Source organism: Prionailurus bengalensis, chromosome B4 (assembly GCF_016509475.1).
Source record: "Prionailurus bengalensis isolate Pbe53 chromosome B4, Fcat_Pben_1.1_paternal_pri, whole genome shotgun sequence".
Classification (NCBI taxonomy): domain Eukaryota; kingdom Metazoa; phylum Chordata; class Mammalia; order Carnivora; family Felidae; genus Prionailurus; species Prionailurus bengalensis.
This window is the reverse complement of record NC_057358.1, coordinates 65,237,813-65,257,909: the sequence shown is the minus strand read 5'-3', so window position 1 is coordinate 65,257,909 and position 20,097 is coordinate 65,237,813.

The window sequence follows — 20,097 nt, the reverse complement described above, 5'->3', positions numbered from 1 at the left end:
TGAGCCACTGCGGAAAACCACATAAAGAGATCCTGAAACCAACCCCATAAGCATTACATTGGGCAACTGGATTACATGGGTGTAACAGAAGATTGGAATTAATATATATTGGGGTAACTTTTTACTAATAATATGTTTGAGATTTTAAAATTCTTCTAAGGCTCAGTCATGCTGATCTGTCTGATGCAATGATGGTATCACATTAAGGAAAACAAACAAGGGGTGACTGGGTGGCTCGGTCAGTTAGGTGTCCAACTTTGGCTCAGGTCATGATCTTACGGTTAGTGAGTTCGAGCCCCACCCAGGCTCTGTGCTGACAGCTGGGAGCCTGGAGCCTACTTCAGATTCTGTGTCTCCCTCTCTCTCTGCTCCTCCCCCATTTGCACTCTCTCTGTCTCAAAACTAAATAAACATTAAAAAAAATTTTTTTAAGGAAAACAAACAAGATTTTTATAGGATATATCAACAGTTGGAAGTTAGCAAGTCTGGCTGCTGGCCCAATGCTGCCTAGTGCTCCACCCCAGCTAGATGCTGATGCTGTCCAGATCTCAGATTAGTAAATTATTCTCTGGGTTGTCCAGCCCCATGACTCAGACAGGGTAGACCCAGGTAACCTGGGATTCAAAATTATGTGTGCATGTTCATGCAGAGTTTTTGGTTTGGGGGTTTTCTTTTGAGAAGAGAGGCAATTGGTCATGTTTTGTATTCAAATTTTTATGCTCATCCAGCGGCAGAAGCAAAAGTATACACATGTAATAGAGGAGACACCTCCAGCTGCTTCTGGGTTTTGCTCCCCAGACTGAAATTCTGAGGTGTACCTGCTGAGAATTGTATAGAGAACAAAAAAGGGGTACAGCTGCCAATCTCCAGGCTATGCCCCCATCCTCTCTTCCTAACTAACGTTTGTCCCCTTTGTGCCCCTCACAGGTATTGTTTCCCATTATGGACACTGCTTCCAGTTCTGTTTAGCACACTGCTTCTCTACTGGCTTACTGAGTGTATTAGTCTGCTCAGGCTACCATAATAAAATACAGTGGACTGTGTGGCTTAAACAATAAACATTTATTTTCTCATAGTTCTGGAGGCTGGAAGTCTAAGATTAAGATGCCAGCGGGGTTGGTTTCCGGTTAGGATCTCTTCCTGGTTTGAAGATGGAAGGCCACTTTCTCAGGGTATCCCAACACAGCCTTTGTGCATGCACTGAGACAGAGAAAGAGAGATTTCTGGTGTCTCTTCCTTATAAGGACACCAGTCCTCTTGGATTAGGGTCCCTTGCTATGACCTCACTTAACCTTAATTACCTCCATAAAGGCCCTATCTCCAAATACAGGTATATTGAGAATTAGGGTTTCAACGTAAGAATTTTGGAGGGACTCGATTCAGTTTATAACACTGAGTATTAGGTTAAAGGACGGAGCTGAAAACCCATGTTCTATTCATTATCTAGTCCTTGTCTTTTGGCCTTATTATCTCTCGGTTTCTCTGTCTCTGTCTCTCTCTATCACAGTATTCTCTTTGTACTTCTCCATTTCTGTTTTTCCATTTATTTCACATCTGCACTCTAACCCTGAAAAGGATCTGTATCTCCTGACTTTTGGTAAAAAGAGAACAAATTCCAAGTTGCATAAAGTCTGAAATCAGTTTTCCTAACTGCCTTGAAGTTACTGAATTTTTAATATTTCCACTCAATATTAAAGATCTCCTCCTCTTGGGGCGCCTGGGTGGTGCAGTCGGTTAAGCGTCCGACTTCAGCCAGGTCACGATCTCGCGGTCCGTGAGTTCGAGCCCCGCGTCGGGCTCTGGGCTGATGGCTCAGAGCCTGGAGCCTGTTTCTGATTCTGTGTCTCCCTCTCTCTCTGCCCCTCCCCCGTTCATGCTCTGTCTCTCTCTGTCCCAAAAATAAATAAACGTTGAAAAAAAAATTTAAAAAATAAAAAAAATAAAAAAAAAAAAGATCTCCTCCTCTTTGCAGCTACTTGAAGTCTGATGTCTGTCATATGCAGATCACATCAGTAACACATGTTAATTATTGTCTGTGACATCTTTCATCAAATTATTTTGTTGTTTTTCTCCAACATAAAAATATGTTCCAGATTCCAGTAACTGAGAACAATCTTGGTCACATGTCCAACTGTATTTTATTATCTGGTTCAGAACATTTTGTCTTTCTATTCTGAATCGCAAAGTGACCTTATCAGTTAACCTCTTGTTATTAAAATAAAATCTAAATATCTTTCAGAGGGATGGCTGTCTCTAAGCTCATGTGGCAAAACTGAACAACACTGAACTTGTTCTAATTCACTTGGTATAAACTACTTCAACATGCCCATCCATCTCTGTGAACAGCTAGAAATCTGGAAATCCTGCAGTCCTAAAGAAAACACTGTACATATTGCAGACACTTAGTCGAATGAAATTTGAGGTTAGACAAAAATTTAGTGCCCTGCAGCAAGATTACACATCCTTTGATGGAAACTGACCTCTTTCCTCTGCACCCATCCATGAATTTAATTCTTACACTCTGTTTAACAGCAATCAAAATTCCACACCCTTCAATTAGTATCTTCTTAAGACCCCAACATGCAGATTTTTTTTAGCCTCTCAGCTTTCATGCTATAAAACTAGAAATTGATTAACATAACTATTGCATTTCTCTTTCTACTTCTTTCTTCATCAAAATTATAAAATTTGTAGCAACAAAAGCCACGTATTCCTTTACAGTGCATAACATAGAACTAGGCACATAACAGGATCTTAAGAAATGCTTTTTGCTTTGATTTGATACGGTCAATTTGTAATTCAATTAAGAATACCCCTCTGATTTCCTAATTACACAAACAATCCTTGGCTTATTAAAAAATTAAAAAAAAAAACATGCAGAGGAACATAATCATATTAGCACAATCAATACACCATATAATTTATTCTTCTTTTAACTGTCTGAATCGTTGTATTTTCTATTTAGTCTTGAAAATAAAAATCCAGACAAAAATATCATCCTGTATGTATCAAAGATATTAATTTTATTATTATAAATATGAATTGTCAAACTGGATTCTTGCTCTGTAGCTTATTCCCATTACTCTATTTCTCCTGGAGAGAGCTAATGAAAGGACATTCCCTTGAATTTATAATGGTAAATTTCAGCAACAACAAAAAATGTTATGCTGTTTATTTTTTTTCCTCCAGAGAATATTCAATGTTCTCTCTAGCAAAAAATTTAGATGTAAGAAACCATGAAATTTTAATCACAGAAATAACCCTCTCAGCTTGATGTCAGCACTTTCATAGGGAATACAGATTTGCTAAAACTAGAAATCAAAAGTAACCAGTAATGAAGTGAAAGTAGATAGTTTGAGATAAGACACCACCGGTGTTTGGTCTGATTTTAGATGAGATCCCCTATGGAACTTGTATTGTACATTACTGTGAGTATAAATAAGTATAGTACTGACATTTCTGTGGACCTAAGAAAATTAGAACCAAGAGGGCTAAGTCAATAGGAGGTGAGATAACTATAGTATAAATCACCAAAAGAACCATTATCAAAATAAGGATACTTGAAAACTTCAATGCTTGATTTCTAAATGAGACTCAAAATTCAAAGTGAATTATATAAACATAATGACATCTAGTATTTCTCATCTGGAGTTATTTGTAAGAGAAATTCAACACATGATATAGCGACTTAAAACATGCGAATCAGAATAAAAGTGGACCAATATAGAAAACCAGTCTTTCTTATATACCTGGCTGCATGTCCAAACAGGGATATAAATTAAAGTAAAAACAAAGATCTAGAACAGTGATGAGGAACACAATTGATGAAGGGTCTAAAAAGACAGAGCCAAGAAGGGGCCTGCCTGCCTGTGTTTGTTGGGTTCCATGACCTTAGGGCAGCAAGTCTCACCATTACAGTTGGAGATCTCAGTTGACTCAATACTGAGTGGATACACAGCTGGCACAGATTCCTAAGTTTCTTTTGCCTTCAGCTCTGACTACACTTCCATATGGAATATGCCTACATTCACAGAGAAGGTTAAATAGTCTCAGATTCAGTGCTTAGAGAAATGTAAAGGTGAGAGTTCCAAGAGCTATTAAATCATCTGAAAGTCAAGTTGGCTAGGTTTTTTAACAAAAATAAATTTGATGCTTGAGAATTGTAGAATAAAAAATGTCAGTATAATCTCAAAGTTAAAATAAGTTGTATGTTAAAACCATTTGATAGGGGCCCCTGGGTGGCTCAGTCGGTTAAGCGTCCGACTTCAGCTCAGGTTACGATCTCGCGGTCCGTGAGTTCGAGCCCCGCGTCGGGCTCTGGGTTGACGGCTCAGAGCCTGGAGCCTGCTTCCGATTCTGTGTCTCCCTCTCTCTCTGCCCCTCCCCCGTTCATGCTCTGTCTCTCTCTGTCTCAAAAATAAATAAACGTTTAAAAAAAAAAAAAAAAAAAAAAAACAAAACCATTTGATAATCATATTGTTCAGTAAGACAGTAATCACCCTTCTCAAATAAATATGCTTCAAATTAAATTGCCTTGATACAATCTTATCCACAAAGTTTACCCTCAGGTTATCAAACTTATCATCTTCAAAAGGAACCACAGAAGAAGACTCCTATTAGAAATAGGAGTGTATATCACTGATGCTTCATATTTTAAGAAAATTAAATAAATATTTAATTAGAGTGAATTGTACTCTTTCTTCAAACTTTGGTACTCTCAGCTTAGTGTGTGTGTGTGTTGTGTGTGTGTGTAAAATAATTAATATAATGTGTTTCAATAATATAATTTGATTCCAGACACTGGAGGCAGAAATAACAAAGTAACAAAAGAGAATTAACATATGGTACACATTTATTATTTATTCTATTATCTTTGAGCCAGACACTGCTTGGGTGCTACGAATGTATCAGTAAAAAGACACACAGCATTGCTGTGGTGGTAGAGTTCAGACACATATCTAAGGTAGAGAGATGGGCAATAAAAATAAATGAATAAAAAGATACTGCTAGACTGTAATAAATGTTAACATAAAAACCTTATTGGTAACATAATGAAGAGTACATGAGTGAACCTACTCACAGATAATCAAAGAAGACCTTGTAGAAGGTGGCACATTTAAGCTGAAACCTAAAAGATGAGAAAAGAACAAGTCAAGAGAAGAGCCAAGACAAAGCAGACATCCAGCAAATGCCAATCCCCTGGGCAACAAAGAGGATATGCAGGAGGAACCTGAGGGCATGATCTGGGCTCTATGTCCTTTCAGGGCAAACTATTACCTTGAAATGGTCTGAAATGGGCTGCCTTTAATATTCCAAGCCTTTCATATGGATGTCCAAAACCTGAAGGAGGCCCATAGGGTGTGCCAGAAGCGAAGTGAACATGATAAAGTAATAGAAGATAATACTGGAGCTACAATGAGGGAGGGCAAGGGCAAGGGCAAGTGAGAACACCTAATAAGGAAGGAGTTTAGATATTACTCAATAGGAACCCAAAGAATGGTCATGACAGGAAGCCATTTATATTTTTGAGTCACAATGGACTCTGTGTTTCTTCCTTACCTCTACGGTCCTGTTCTTTGGAAATGACCAATCCAATAGCAGTGAGAAGATGGAAGCATTGCCAGTTGAGTAAACGCTGTAAGGTCCAAAGTCTGCCCTTGACCCTGGCCTCTTGTGTGAACTGTGCCTAAGTGACAGAATTGCCTCCTCTACCACAGCCATTGCTCCCTAGGGCTGAAAGGATTGCAGATTTCACACTAGCACTGCTGACTTTTCAGAGGTTTATAAAATTAAGGTGTCACAATGATTCTTGAGAAATTCAGTCAGTCAATCAGTCATTTTTCAGCAAAATATCACCACACAGCAGGGAACAAAGTATAAGAGCCACAGTGGAAACACTCTGGGTTCTATGTGTCCTTTGAGGGCAATTATCACCTTGACACAGCCCTGTTCTCCACCTCCTGAAACAGGCTGCTTCCAAGCCTTTCATATAGATGCCAGAAACCCAAACGCTTATAGCAGTCAGGCAGAAAATATAAAGGATTGAAATGAGTATAGTGGGCACTTGGTAAAGTCCAAATCATAAACTGCATCTAATGAGGTCAGCAGCTACTCAGCTACAATGGACCGTTGCCTTATAAATCCATATTTTAAAGAGAATTGTCCTTATTTTAAAGAGAGGCCAAAATTTCTTTGTAAAATTCTGATAACTCATTAAAAATTGTTTAAATCATTATATGGAACAAATTTTTAAAAAGAAAAAGGAAATTGCAGTCTTGCCACTTATACCTGACCTGTCAGGAGTGAGTTTGCAATTTCTCCCTTTAGGTACCTTTGGAAGCTCACACCAATTTAAATCTGTCCAGACCTCCTACTGTTTCCTGAACCACCAACACAGTCTACTAAAATTCAGACAAACTTCTCAGAAGATCCAGCAAACACATATTGGTGAACCCAGGAATGTTAATATTAAGCATTTTTCTTGAAGACTACAGTAAGCATAAAAAAAGGAAAAATAGAGGCACGTAGGTGGCTCAGTTGGTGAAGCATCTGACTTTAGTTCAAGTCATGATCTCACAGATAGTGGGTTCAAGCCCTGCATCAGGCTCCGGGCTGATCGTTCAGAGCCTGCTTGAGAGTCTCTCCTTCTCTCCTTCTCTGCCCCTCTCTTCTCTCACTCTTCCTCTCAAAATAAACATTAAAAAAAGGAAAAATAAAAGAGAATGAAAGAAACTCAAAATTAGAACGGAGGGGTGCCTGGGTGGCTTAGTCAGTTAAGCATCCAACTCGATTTTAGCTCAGGTCATGATCTCTTGGTGTGAGATCGAGCCCCAGATTGGGCTTTGTGCTGACAGTGTGGAGCCTGCTTAGGATTCCCTCCCTCCTTCTCTCTCTCTCTCTCTGCCCCTCCCCTACTCATGCTCTGCCTCTCTCAAAAAATAAATAAATAAGCATAGAAAAGCTTATAAAAGTTAGAACTGAAATGAAAAATAATGTGAGGGGAATAAGCAACAAGATCATGGGAAGCAGAAATCAATCAAATGTAACACTATAATTATAATATGAAGAAAGATATTACTGAAATTAATTCATGAGAAAGATAGGGAGGATAGAACACACTGACCCATGTAGGAGAGGGAGAAGGAAGTGGAAGGAGAATTCCCATTGACACAATGATCTTACACGTGAAACTGAAAAGCAGGCCCATGAGAATACACTAGGGGTGCCAACGGGAGGGAGTGGTAGGTGTGAGGAAGTGAATACTGTGGTAATCATTGTTGCAAATACCTAAGTGAGATTATATGTCTGCTAGAAGGACTTGAGACTTGAAGGGAACCATTGTTATGTTGATATTGTACTAGAAAAATGTTTTGTGAACGATTTTCAAAGTCCACTCTTGCAAGTAGCATATCTGAAAGAATACGATGAACATGAGGGTGTACACTCTTGCACATGGGGATTGTAGCAGCAGGAAGGAGGGGGCTCACAGGTGTGTGCTCAGTGTATTATCCTGCAATAATAACCAGGGGGCATATCAGTGGGAGAAAAGACATGATTAATAAATAGCTCTCAGGGAAACAATAGCAACTGCCTGATTCTGCATCTTCCCACACCCTTTCTAAAAACCCACACAATCAAGAGAGTAAATAAAACATTGAGATTTTCTATTTTAACAGAATATACATTAAAATATTTAGGAGTAAAGGGCTACAACACATACAACTTGCCCGTAAATTGCTCAGAGAAAAACCCTCTGGTTTTCCAAATGTAGTCATTTACTCACCCATTCATTGTTCATTCACTCAAAAAGCATCATCTGTTACATATGCCTTATTCAACATTACCTCTCCAAGTAGAATGCCTGCTAGTTGGTATGTGCTTAATAGGTATAGCACACATAAAACTAGGTATCTTATTACATTCACAAGACATAGAAGTCCAGCTCCATAAAACATCGAGGACATTGCCAGGCTTTATTGCAGTTCACTTGGAAATGGATTGGAATTACTTTCCACACTAAACAGTAAAACCTTCCAAACTCCCCCTCAGTTTCACTTTTAAATAGCAGTTACTCAAATCTCTTAAATCATTCCTATTTGCAAAATTTAACAAAGCCTCTGATTTTCTTCCTACTTCTCCTTTCCCTATTTGGCCAAGCTCTTCTCTAAATTTCTTTCTGCCATTTCCTGTATCAGTGATCATCAGACCCTATCAATTTCCTCCAGCGCCTACTCCTACACCCAGCAATTTTAGGTTCTGTAGGCATGACAGAGACTTGTAGACGACCAAGCTAAAAGGCATTCTTCCTCCTTAGAAACCTGGCGCACAGAGGAGAAGGAATTTGAGGAGGAGACAGACGTAAAGAGGAAATGGAAAGACTTAAAAACAATTATATTTCTCCTTTATTCCTGCAAAATAGATGTATGTAGAATAAACAGAATAGACTATTCTGCTATTTCTTCAAAATGAAATATAGTTTCTTTCCTTAAGAAACTCCCAATCTGATATCCAGTCTAGACTCTTGATAAGAAAACAAGTAAAATAATAGTAATAATAATAATAATAATAATAATAATTTTGATGAGGGAGCATGGGGTGGACTGAGGACAATGCACAAGCTACTACTGCCTGCCCCCCAGGAGGGATATGTGTGATATTCCTCAGGCTACCCAAGAACAAAGGAAAGAAAACAAATGATTAACTGGTAGAGATCACAGTCATATAGGACATGAGTCTCCATCAGTTTGCAAATATCTTAGTAAATTACAAGAAAAAGGCAATCTTATCAACAGCCTAATTCCCAGAAACCTATATACTCAGTTTGCTGGAGCCCCAACCTCACACCTCCATAGTGATATGTAGAACAAAGGCAAGAAGGAAATGGCAGGTAAAATTAAATTTCCTTATAACCTGCAGCCCAACGACAAATACTTGAGGCAAATACAGAGTATAACATTTCTCCAGGAACCCCCCTGCCATCTTAATGTTAATGCTTTACTAGAGGGAAAATAATCTTAGCTTCACAATAGCAAGGCCTCAAGTATTTTAGTAGTCCTCTTTAGCATATCAAAGTCTCTCTGGAGGCCTCCCTTTTAACTTTACCTCTCCCAACTTCACAATATATAAGGAGCCACTCTCCTTAACCCTAGTGCGGCTCTTCCCGCCCATGGATCCTGTCCCCATGCTTTAATGGAATCATCTTTTTTCACTAAAGACATCTTCAAGAATTCTTTCTTGGCTGTCAGCTCTGGACTCTATGAACACCCCACCATCATCCCCAAACTTCATCAATTTGACTCAGATAGTAACAGAACCAAGTATAAGAATTTCTCTTGGCATGGTGACCATAGATGCCCTGAGACAGTACTGGCTTACGATTGTGTTCATTAATGGTGTGCCCTTCACTCTTCAATTGTCTCAATTTGGATGTAAAATTGTTTGCCATATCCACCAGCAAAGTAGAGTGAGGTCTAACTTTAATATGAGAAAAGTTCCTTTTCAAAGACAGAGTTGGTCTATATTTATAGAAACTCATATTTAATGCTGCTATTAAAAGGGGCTTCCTTTAAATTTTAATAGGACTCCCAAGAAAACTGGATATACCCTAACCTGCTCAAACACCAAAATCCTCCTTTACTCTGAGTTTTAACCAGTCAATTGCACACAGTGTTCTATGCAGGACCTTTTCTGACCCTCAGGAAACTAGCTAGTCTTTGGATAATGTGTGGTAGAGCCCCTCCCTAAGGAATGTGATGAAAACCTCAAGACAAGGGAAGCAACCTGGCTATGTGTGTGTACATGACATTCCTCACGACTCTGTAACATAAACTGCCCAATCATACTGTATGTCTGTATGTTACCAAGTATGGGAGACAAAGAAGCAGAGATTGTATAAAAGGCTACACCCTGCTGCTCTTAGGGAACGGTTTTTCAGGTACGAACCCAGGCACAGCAAATAAAGTTGCTCCCTGGAAAAAGAAACCCTCAGTGTCTCATCTCTCTGTGTGAGAATCCTGCTATAAATGAATGGCAAGATTTCAGTTCTGATCCTCTCCAACTTTAAGGGCTAATTTTGATAATTATGATGATGTCAAATTGTTATCTTAATAGAGTGGTCAAACAAATCAATGGTCAATTCTGAAAGGAAATTGAGAAAGGATTCACAGATACCTAGAGATTGGTAGAGATTGAGCCTTTTGAAAGCAAAGGTTCCAAATCAGAAAAAAACATACTCTAACCCATTTATATCATAGGTGCCATTAAAAAAAAATTTTTTTTACAGAACTGAATATTGGTAACTTTTAGAATGAGAGAATAAACAGAATTTTTTTTTTAATTTTAGAACTTCCTTTACTGTCCTAAAATTAAAAAAAATTTTAAGTAGTGTTAAGTACAAAGATGAAAGCGATCTGACTTAGTCCTCCAAAACTTCATGATCTAGTGAAGAAGAAAAAACAAACTATGCAGGACAGACTATATAAAGGCATATAACAAAACAAACTCTCACCCGAAAAGAGTTTACAATTCTTGGCAGAGAAGGACATTCTACCAGTGCTGATACTAAGTAGAATGTCCTAGGAGGCTTATCATTTCAGGTGCAAACATTTTAAAAGCTTCCATTATTTGCCTTTATTTGCCATACATAGAATCTCTATGTATGACTCTAGTGTATCTATTAGCTCATTTCAAGAAAGGGGGACATTAATTCTGAGGGGAAATTGAAGGCAGGTTTGATAGTTATCTTGATCCTGACTGGTACAGATCAAGCAAGCACAAAAGTTTACATCTCTGGCTCTCCAGCCTGGTTTGGCAGAGCTGTGCTGGGCTGCAGCACCTCTGTGTCCTTGGTAATGCAGTCATCCTGGTTATGCAGGCAACAGCCATCACCTGGAACACTGTTGACTATTTCAACCCATCAACCCCAAACAGATGGGAATCAGATTGCTAAGAAGGGATAGCCAAGCAAAAACTTTGTGATCTCCAAGATATTTTCCAGTCCTAAAAAACTGATTATTCTATGTTTTTGTCTTGCATAAGGAAAGGTTCATGGCAAATGTCTTAACATTTGGCTTTAATTGGTCATACTTGTTTCTTCTTTAGCTAGTTACCCAATATAAAACAATGCAAAACAGATACCTTAGTAATGAAGGATGAGGAGGGCAAAGAGCAAAGCAGAGGTATATTTTAGAAACTCTTGACTCATATTTGTTGTAGTATTAGTGTCCTGTCAGTAAAATTTACTTGTGAAAATATAGTAACTGAATTCTAATGATTTCTAATTTGTGGCTTATTGCTTAATATATTGACATCTCCTTATACTTGTATCATATAGCCAAAATTTACTGTGCCAACCATATTCTGTGTATCACTCATTTATTCATCTATGGAATAAATTTCCCAGCAGAGAATGAATTGATTCTCTATGATTTTTTTAATATATGGAAACATAGAGAAAAATTCTCATATTGTATTGATCCTTAAATATTTTGTCTATAATTGTGTTAGTCTTCTCTTTATAAAATTTTAACTCAGAAAACTACAAAGGTCATTCTAGTGAAAAGATACATCATATATTGAGCAAACTTTATCTAATTATGGTAAAGTACACATTGTTCTGAGACAACTGCCAAAAATCAAGGCTGGCTGTATGTAAGCAGTGATGGCAGAATCAAAACGTAACCAAAAATTGATCTGGTTCATTAAAAATTGATACTGTGTGTGTGTGTGTGTGTGTGTGTGTGTGTGTTATATAATCTCTACAAATTGATGGGTGAATTTGGCAGGGTAGGGGAGAAAATGATCACTTTTCCATCTACCCTTCTAAGTTCTTAGGTGGAGCCCCTGTAACAAAAAAACAGACTAACAACAACAACAAAAATGTATCAGCTTGTGCATTGCACTTACGGACGGGAGCACCCAGAGATGAGCACTTACGGACGGGAACACCCAGAGATGAGTGACTCCAAGGGGTGGTTAGAGCTTGGATTTACATGCCATCTTAGGCTAAAACAAAAGCAAAAGGGGTTTGGGCTTCTATGTGAAGGAGACAGATTATGGGAAAGTGATCAGGAAAAGCATGGTAAACACTGTTTAGTAAGGTTTATCATGCAGAATTAAGGCAGTGTCTTTTCCACCGATAACAGTTCTTAAGAGTCCACGAGTCCTCCTCTTCCTGGTATAGGAGAGGGAGACATGGCTCCAAATGGAAATTTTCCTTATAAATGTAAGTATCCTTTACAAAAGCAAAATTTGTGCCCTGTTTTTAGGGCTTTCCCTGCATCTGCTGGTTCTCAATGGCCTTTAACTCAAAATAATCCATATGCCAAAGAAACCTATCTTGGGATGGCACTTTCTGGTACCTCCTCACTGATATTTGAAACTGCACACTCTAGTACTTGTAGCTGCTTTTTCCATATGATGTCAGAGTGATCTGTATACTGAAGTTGACAGCTACCTTATTGCTTATGCATCGATTTTTTTCAATCTGCAGGCTCTGCAGAAAACTTTTATGAAAATGAGAATTACAAAGTATCATTGACTTACTTACCAGGAATTTCACTAGAGATATATTCATTTAGTTTTATTAGGTAGGGGTATTCCTCAGATTCCTTCCTCAGTCTCTTAGCATTTTGGGTTTAATTGTCTAGTATAACGGTATTATTCTTTCCATCTTCCAGTTAAAGAGATTTTTTTAAGAAGATAAAATGCTCCAGCTGCCAAAGATTTATTTTCTCCAATTTGATAATCCAAAAACTGTTACCATATAATTAAATAGAATTACAGCTAATGTTGCCTTATTCAGTGTTCTTAAATATATTTAGACTTCTCCAATCTGCAGTTTGGTGTCCCCAAAACAACTCATTTTTTTCCTAACATTCATTCATTATTAGTTATCTGACATAATATCAATTTTTTTGGATAAGACTACTGTAGAAAATGTTGATTTATGTGGTGAAATGCCTCTATACATTGTTTCAAATACTTAATAAATCCTTTTCGTATTGAATTTTATACAGGTTTAATATACAATGTTTGCTGAGAGAGTTGAATTAGTCATGAGAAGCTAGGCTGTACTTTGTAAAAAGAAAAAACAAAAAGAAACCTGAAATGTTAATTGCTTAATCTAATATTATTTCTTGCTCACATCAAGGCCACTTTATAGCTATCCCTGTAACATATGATTTCCAAAATCCCCACCTCAGAAGAAGAGAGAGCATAAGAATTATTGCAAGAACTGTTTTTAAGAGACAGGCTTAGGTGATAATGTAGCAAGATTCTCGCACAGGGAGATGGGACACTGAGGTTTTTCTGTCCAGGAAGCAACTTTATTCGTTGTGCTGGCACAGGCTCAGTGGGTTCATACAAGAAAAACTGAGCCCTGAGCATAGTGGGGGTAGCCTTTTTATGAAATTTCAACTTCTTTGTCTCCCATATATGGTGACATATAGTCTGATTGGACACAGTCCAAGTTAGAGTCATGTCAGAGCTACGCATACGTGTATAGAAGTTGATTGGGCCACATTGCCTTCCTTTGTTCTGAGGAGGCCTCCACCACATTCTTTAGGTAGGAGCTCTACCACAATAACTACTTTGGCAATTAGTTTAGGACCCAGCCATTTGGCCCCAATTTAATTGCAAGGGAGTTTAGGATTAAGGGAGCAAGGGAGCTTGTATTCCTTTGTGCCCAGGAAGAAGAAAATGAAATGGGATTTGACAAAAGTATAGAATTATCCTTGCCATGCAAAGTCTTCAAGAAGAGTACCAGTAAGGCTGGAAAAAACAAGAAAGCATTTTTTTTTTAAAAACGAAGTGTAATTTGGGTTTGTTTTATGCTAGAGTGAACTGCCATTTTAAGTCATGGAGACAATGAACTTCATTGTGAAAGTATAAACTAAAAACTAACTTCCTGGTTTTAAATCAAAAGCACCATATGCCTATTTGTGAAAGATACAGCCTATTATTTAAAAGGTAACACTAGGGGCGCCTGGGTGGCTCAGTTGGTTAAGCGTCTGACTTCGGCTCAGGTCATGATCTCACGGTCCGTGAGTTCAAGCCCCGCGTCGGGCTCTGTGCTGACTGCTCAGAGCCTGAAGCCTGTTTCAGATTCTGTGTCTCCCTCTCTCTCTGACCCTCCCCTGTTCATGCTCTGTCTCTCTCTGTCTCAAAAATAAATAAACGTTAAAAAAAAAAAAATAAAAGGTAACACTAAACTGCTATAATTCAAAAGCAAAAGGAAAACAAATAAAAACAAAAACAACCAAAAAGACAACCTGATTTAAAAATGGGAAAGGAGGACTTGGATAGACATTTTTCCAAATAAAACATACAAATGGTCAAAGGGCATATACGAAAACATATTCAACAATGCTAATCATTAGGGAAATGCAAATCAAAATCACAATGAGATGTTACTTCACACCAGTTAGAATGGCTTTTATCAAACAAAAAAAAAGATAACAAGTGTTAGCAGGGTTGTGAAGAAATTGGAACCTTTGTATGCTTTGGTGGAAATGCAAAATGGCGCAGCACTATGGAAAACAGTATGGAGGTACTTCAAAAAATTAAAAATAGAACTACCAGATTGTAGGGGAGGAAAATCATTTTCCTTCTAACCTTTTGAGGTCTTGGCTGAGACCCCTAAAATAAAAGACAGATTAACTAGAGAAAAATAAGCAGAAGTTTATTAACATATATACTTCATGTATACATGGGAGATACCCAGGGAAAATGAGTAATTCAGAGAGGTGATTTAGAACTCCAGCTTAAATACCATCTTCAACCAAAGACAAAAGAAGAAAGGTTGTGTGGGGGTGGTCAGTGATGTGGAGGTGACCAAAGAAAGCATGGTAATCAAGGGAAGGATTTGTTATGCAGATTTAACTGTTGCCTTCTGCAGTGATAAGATTCTCTTGTGATATAGTCATCATTCTCTTCCTGGAACAGAAAAGGAGACACCTTTACAAATGGAGCTTTCCTTAATAAATGTACATTTTCCTTACAAAAGAGTAACCCATTCTTGGCTGGGTCTCTGTATCAAAAGACAGATTAACAAAAGAAAAGCATACAACCTTATTTAATGTAAGTGTTATGTGACACAGGAGCATTCATAAGGAAAAGAAGACCTGACGTAAAGGTCAAACCTGAGCATTTTTAAGTTTTTTTCTTTAACATTTATTTATTATTGAGAGACAGAGACAGACCATGAGCATGGGAGGGACAGAGAGAGGGGGAGACACAGAATCTGAAGCAGGCTCTAGGATCTGAGTTGTTAGCACAGAACCTAACGCAGGGCTCAAACTCATAAACCACGAGATCATGACCTGAGCTGAAGTCAGACACTTAACTGACTGAGCCACCCAGGCGCCCCAAACCTGAACATTTTTATACTAGGCTTGATGAAGAGTAGAAAGTCGTAGGGAAATACGATAGGACAAAGTGTATGAACCAAGTACAGCAAACTGGGGAAAACTTAACAAGGTCTGTTTCTTCAGATTCCTCTTGATGTTCCTCTGTGTTCAGAGATAAGGATGTTCTTTTCTTTGGGGGTAGGGAGACCACCACTCACATGAGGATCTAATGACCTACTCTTCAAGGGAAAGTTAGAGAATCCTCCCTGCACCTGCCATTAGTCAAATTCCTTCAGTTTAAAATACTCAGTATGCTAAAGTGCCATATTTTGGGTAGTGTGTCCTGAATTTATCCACCTTATCACCCTGCAGATAATCCAAGGGATAATCTAAGGTAGTAATAAATATATTGGTTTAACACAATATCTCTTTCCAATGGATTTTAACTGATATTTCTGCTGTTGTCACATGAGTACAAGACAATGTCTAAAACTCCATTGTCTTCACTGGATAAAATTGTTGAAAAAATTATGAATGGCTGTAGGCACAGCCTCTGTTTCTTTCATATGACATGGAAAATATTTTTACATTTCATTTCAGGCAAACATGTGGCACCTTAATAGTGTCTTTGCTATTTGTTGTAGGAGGAACAGTAACCAGTGAAATAGAATTCTAAGAGCTCAAACATCAGCAAAAATAACAGATAAAGGAGAGAGGGCCCATTATTCTTTAAATATACATGACACTGAAATTAGGGTTCTTGTTTCTTAAGATCTAAATAAAATTAACTCAGACTCCCAATTCATTACATGTAGAAGCCCAGAAATCTTCCCAAAATTCTTGCAGTTTCTTGCAGGATGTACATCCTCAAGGTTACATCCTTTCCTAAGGTCTTCCTCCATTTAATCAGTTCAGGTTATGAACTATTTCACTGCACACATAAATAGTGCTATCCCACCTTATCTCTGCCAAGTCACGAAACTTAGTCTATGCCTCAATTTCCACATTTATGTAAGGTTATCAGTGTGTACATGTTTTGAAGATTTTTTTTGATTCAGGGATTTGAAGAGGGGTATATATTATAGCATTCACAGAACCTCAAATTAAATAGTTGACATCTCTATTCAAAATATCTTTAGTTCACCACTCAGCTGCAGAATATTTTTCACTGATGACTTCCCCAATGGACTGCTTCAGTCTTCTAACATTCTGTTTTTCCTTTCCCTTTATCTCAAATCCCCACCTCATCCCTTAGACCACCTTGGGAATTGGTATGACTTCTCACTCTTTTTTTACAAAGTAATTTAGTTCTGTACAGCACACTCTTAAACTAGCATCATACCTTCCTTCCCATATCCAAACCCATCTGGGTGGTCAGCACACCAGAATCACTTATTTTATATAACTCATCCTTCTTAGCAGGCAGTGGTCATTTTATCCTCCATTAGGAGTTAGCATATAAAAATTCTTCTAAATATTTTATTGCAATATATAGTCATAATTCAGGCAGAGATTAGCTCCATTTAAAACTACATTTCTCTGATAGTTTTGTTCAAAAAAGGTCTGCAAAGATAATTTTTTAAAAAATTCTACTTGAATCTAGCAATACTGCATTTATTAAGCATGTCATATTTTGTCATCATCTCTGCCCTATCAGGATCTATAGAAGCATTATAGTCCATCCCAACAAAATAATTTAAGACTGTTGAATAAGCAATATGAAAACATATTCCCATATAATTCCAAAATGGATGGCATAAATACTTTTGAAGAGATCAATGTCAGTTAAAATATATTGTCTGAAAGTAATAACATCTTGATGTACTAAGAAGTTTAATTTTAATTAGTAGATATTTCTTTGAAATAAGTGCCATTACCATTTCTAGTCACTTGGTCTGTTAGAAAAAAAAAATAAAAGATCACTCTAAGGGTTAACCAAATCCAAATTACAAGAGCTAAAAAAAAAAAAAGTGGGAAATGTGAGGAACATGTCTCACTCATAGATAATGGATATAAGAAGGATAAATGGATATAAGAAGGCTGGTCCAAAAAATGGATTGGGAGTCCAGAAAAAATCTCCTTGTCTCCTGTCAGCCTCCAAACATGCTTCCAGGTTAACCATAAGAATATTACATTGGTTAACAGAACAAGTAGGACTGGATAAAAATGAGGTTTGACCCATATGTTGCCATAGAATATTCAGGTTTCTGGTATCAGCAAAACTGAAGATACCCACATTGCTTAGGTTTCAGAGTGTGCCCAGGTCAAGATGCAGAAAGTTGGAGATGATTGATATAGGCATATTTTCAAGGCTAAATCCAGAATAGAAGTTGATAATATGGGGGGTGGGGGCGAATGTTGTGCCTAAAGGAGTTACAACTATTCACTTTTGTGCAAACTGATTAAATGTAGTCAAGATACATGATGACTGCTTCCGTACACATACATGCATATCACCTGTGACCAAGAACAATCCTGGAACTAAATATGAAAAAGGATGAAGTGCCCTGTATTAGTCAGCATTCTCCACAGAAAAAGAACCAATAGAATGATGTATAAAGAGAATTATTACAAGGAATTGACTCACGAGATTATGGAGGTTGGCAAGTCCCAAGGCCTACAGTGTATGTTAGCAAGCTGGAGACCCAGGAGAGCTGATGATATAGTTCCAATCCAAAAGGCACTCAAGACCCAGGAAGAGCCAATATTTCAATTCAAGTCTGAAGACAAGAAAAAAGTTGATATCCCAGTTTGAAGGACGTCAGGGGACAAAAAAAAAAAAAAAAACTCTTTTACTCAGGGGAGGCTCGACTTATGTTTTCTGTACAGGCCTTCAGTTGACTGGATGAGACCCATCCACATTAAATAGGGCAATCTAGGGGCGCCTGGGTGGCTCAGTCGGTTAAACGTCCAACTTCGGCTCAGGTCACGATCTCACTGATCGTGAGTTCGAGCCCCGCGTCGGGCTCTGTGCTGACTGCTCAGAGCCTGGAGCCTGTTTCAGATTCTGTGTCTCCCTCTCTCTCTGACCCTCCCCCGTTCATGCTCTGTCTCTCTCTGACTCAAAAATAAATAAACGTTAAAAAAAAATTACAAAAAATAAATAGGGCAATCTACTTTACTCATTTCCATCAATGGAAATGTTAATTTTATCCAAACGCACGTTTGCAAAAACACCTAAAATGTTTGGCCAAGTATCTGCTTACACTGTGGTCCAGACACACAAAATTAACCATCACATTCCTCTTTTCCAAAGTTTCTCACAGCAAAGTTGCCTTAAGACACTTTTTAAATATTTCTAACTCAAGACCTCTAAATTTTAAGACCATTTTTTATGAAAAAAAAACCCCTATGTCTTTTAATTACTTTGCTGACACATTTCTAAAATAAGGCATTGCACATATTTATTCAAATTCAGTCAATCAAAAGCTGACAAAACAAGGTGAGCAATGGCATGTCATCCAGAAAAATACAAAAATCTTAAAAAAGGACTAAATATTACTGAAGACAGACTTTTTTGATACTGATTTTGTTCCCATTTTTCTGTAAGATCTGTTTTATCCTCTAAATATTTCATAGAAATTTGCCATAAACTTTCTCATATACTGTTACTAACCACCATTTATTAAGCCTTACCATGTGCCAAGCACTATGAAAAGTGTTTTGGGGGAGCAGGCTTTGAGGAAGATGCTATTATAATACCCATTTGTCAGATGAGAAAAGACAGGCTTAGGGAAGTTACTTCTAAGAGATCACAAGCTAATAAACTACAGAGCCAAGACTCAAGCCCAGATTTATTTGTTTGGAAATTTAACACTCTAAACTACTATACTGTACAACACCACAATTAGAAGAGCTTGCCAAATTAATTGGGAAAGTCAGATCTTTCCAGACAAATAGAAAAGGATATGGCAAGGCTCAGAGTATTGAAAATTCCTGGCTTGTCCAGGGAATACCAAGAAATCCACCATCACTCAGTACTTGCAGTTTGTTATATATTTTTAGTTGGTCACTCTACATCGACATGGTTTCCAATTATTTAAACCAAGTTGTCTTAACTAATATACTCAAAATATCAGAAAGCTATAACCTAAAACCATATATTCTTGGCCATTCTAAGATTTTCTTTCTTATATTTATTCCTTGTTATGCCCTTAGCTTAACTTGAGGGATGGTGTTAGAGCTTGCTGTGTGAAACAGACAATTCTATTCACTGTTCAATTGTACTTAAGTTTGCAGTGAATTACATCACTTGGTGTCTCTTCATGTAAGTATTCCCAAAGATAATTTATTTTCAGTTCTTAGGAAAACATTTTGCTTCTCCTGAAATACCAGCATTCTCCTTTTGAAGACAATGCAAATCATATAACTGATTCTGCGTTTGTGTTTTGTTTTGTTTTGTTTTGTTTTGTTTTGTTTTGTTGCTTTCGCATCTGGGAAGGTCAGAGACATACCTATAATTCTTTTTTTAATGTTTATTTATTTTTGAGACGAGAGAGACAGAGAGAGAGATAGAGAGTGTGCACATGAACGGGGCAGAGGAAGAGAGAGAGGGAGACAGAGAATTCCAAGCAGGTTCAGTTCAGAGCCTGATGGGGGGCTTGATCACATGAACTATGAGCTTGAGATCATGATCTTGACATCATGACCTAAGCTGAAACCAAGAGTTGGACTCTTAACTGATTGAGCCACCCAGACACTCCTATAATTCTATCATAATTATTCTTGATTCTCCCCCAACCCTGCTATA